The sequence below is a fragment of the Malus sylvestris genome, chromosome 8 (assembly GCF_916048215.2).
Source record: "Malus sylvestris chromosome 8, drMalSylv7.2, whole genome shotgun sequence".
Lineage (NCBI taxonomy): Eukaryota > Viridiplantae > Streptophyta > Magnoliopsida > Rosales > Rosaceae > Malus > Malus sylvestris.
Window position 1 is genome coordinate 27,724,642 of NC_062267.1, and position 2,562 is coordinate 27,727,203.

General features: G+C 37.4%; 1 long non-coding RNA gene across 1 annotated transcript; it reads right to left on the reverse strand.

Moving 5' to 3' along the window:
* Nucleotides 1-348: 348 nt before the first annotated feature.
* On the reverse strand, nucleotides 349-1,489 carry LOC126631035 (uncharacterized). The gene is made up of 2 exons (XR_007626211.1): nucleotides 1,165-1,489; nucleotides 349-1,084 (listed from the first exon to the last, which is right to left on the reverse strand). It is a non-coding gene; the product is annotated as an uncharacterized LOC126631035 (long non-coding RNA).
* Nucleotides 1,490-2,562: the final 1,073 nt, after the last annotated feature.

Below are 2,562 nucleotides of genomic sequence, written 5' to 3' on the forward strand. Positions count from 1 at the left end.
TATCCAACACTGATTTCGCCAGTGAAACTGGGAGTGTGTCATAAACATCCTCAATTGTGTCCTATGGCCATAGACGTATACACACTCAGATTGATAACCCACTAGGTAAGTATAGAAAACATATCTCAAAATCTCATACCAACCTTAATATCCAAAATCTCATAAATCTATAAATACGAATTCTCATAAACTTTAAAACAATGAATCATAAATACTTCATAAAAGCCACTAAGATAATTCATAAGTTCTCCAAAATCATAAAATTTCATAAATAATTTGTAAGAGCAATATACATCAATTAAAAGCATCAACTTAGAAATTAAATAACTCATTATAAAACATTAATAATTCATAAAACTCAGAATTATAGAAATATGCTTTTTCATGAATGCAAGCCTAATGGTTATAAAAACATACAAGTTGATAAGGGGTCCACTCATAAATACTCCGTTATCGGTGAGCTGTTTTAATTTTGGAGGATTGGATCACTTTCAACCGACGCACCTATACACAAATAGATATCATTTAATAAAACTCTACTGAAACGGTCGAATTTGGAAAAACGAATAATGAATTTAGATTCAGCACGTCGAAAAATCTAAAGAGGGACTTCAGGTTCCCCCATGCGCTGCCACGTGACAACGGCCCAAGTCGCCACGTGCCACCCCACGCACCGCCACATGTCGAGATGAGTTGCCAGAAAAGTCACCGGCACCGTCATGGACAGCGGCAACGTACAGTGCCTCTGACGGTGGCGCGTGCACTCTACTTGCCAGCCAAGCTATCCCTCATGCGCACCCACACGCTGTGAGTACAGTCGTACTCGTCACCTTCGAATTTTCTGAAATTTTCCAGATTTTTCGTCCAACTTCGAGAGCTCATTCCGAGATCAATACAAGCCCAAATCGAGTGATTCAAAATCCAAAATGTAGTTAGGAATGTGGAGAAGAGATTCATACCCTTGGAAGGATTTAAGAGACACGGAGTTGGCCGGAAAAGTAGCTAGAAGAAGGCTAAACAGCCACGGTTTGAATTTCCAGATTTTCTAGGAAAAGCTTCCCGAGGTATTTTTTTGTGCTAAAACCTTCACCAAAGCCATTTTTAGTCACTAACCAAGTAATATAGACTACGGGGAAGGAAGATCGAAGGAGTCTTGAAGCTTACCCTCACCGGATACGGCGATAAGTAGTCGAAAAACGTATGCACAGTGCCTGTGCCGATCTATGTGGAGGAGGATAGGAGTTCTCCTTGCTTTGTTGAGGACTTAGAATGAAGGTTATTTGATGATGTTTCTGATGGAGAGATAAGGTAGTTCTGATGGGGGTTAAAGGCTGCACGGGGAGGGAGAAATGAGGATTGCGATGAATGGTGTTTGTGTGATGGTGTTGGCAGTGCAGAGAGATATAAGAGAGCTAAGGCGAAGGGAAATGGCACGGCAGAGAAAATATGAGGGGGAGAGAGTGATAAGAAGGGTTGTCGGGCAAGGGAAAACAAAATGTGATATGTGTGTGTGTGTTGCAGCAAAGGGGAGAATTGATAAAGGAACGAGGAGGAGTCACGGGCACATAGGAAAGGAACCCTCCAGAAAATAGGGGAGAATTCTGCCACATGGCAGCCCAAGAGTGGTCCAAGGGTGGGATAAAAATCTCCAGGTGAAGTGCCGATTTAGTTGCTGAACTATCATCTCAATGAAAATTAGATTCTTGAATTTTTTTTTTTGTAAAATAAGTCCCTAAATTCATTAGAAATTGCTAATTTCATCCCTACTATTATATTCAAACCTATTTTATCCAATTTTTCGTCAACTTAAGTCACTTGACACACTTTAGAGTGTAATACCATCATTTTTTCGTCTATAAGCCCTTAACATTTCATATAGGTTGCGAATTTAATGTCTAATTTACTCTCAAAAGTTAACTTACACTATTTCTTTATGAAAAACTACCAATTTATCCTCCAAAGTTAACTCCATACACTATTTCTTTATGAAAAACTACTAAGCTACCCTCCAATGTGTATCACATGCAAGTAATGTGACTTAAATTGACGGAAAATTGAATATAGTAGCTTCAAATATAACATTAGGGATGTAATTGACAAATTTTTATAATTCAAGGACTAATTTTTCTGAAAAAAATAGTTTAGTGACCTAATTTTCACTAAGGTGATAATTCAGAGACTAAATTGACAGTTTACCCAAAAATCTCCACATGTGAAATTACCAAAATACCTTTGCGTTTAAAAATTCGTAGAAGCTTCATTTTAACTCCAAATTCAAATTCGCTCGCGCCTATGTGTTTGTATCGACGAATGTGACGTGAATAAATTAATAGAAAAATTCCTACATGTCAACGAATGAGAGCCAATGAAAGTCAACATTTCCGTCACTAGGGTTAATTTTGTAAAATTAAGTAATTAAAATGTAAAATTTGAAGATGGGTTGTTACAAAATAGCAGAAATATCCATGCTGAAACATTTGACCAATACTCAACAAGTTTTCATACCAACTATACTTCTTTAATATATCTAGTTCATATTTGGTTTCAGTCACCAAAGTTCTC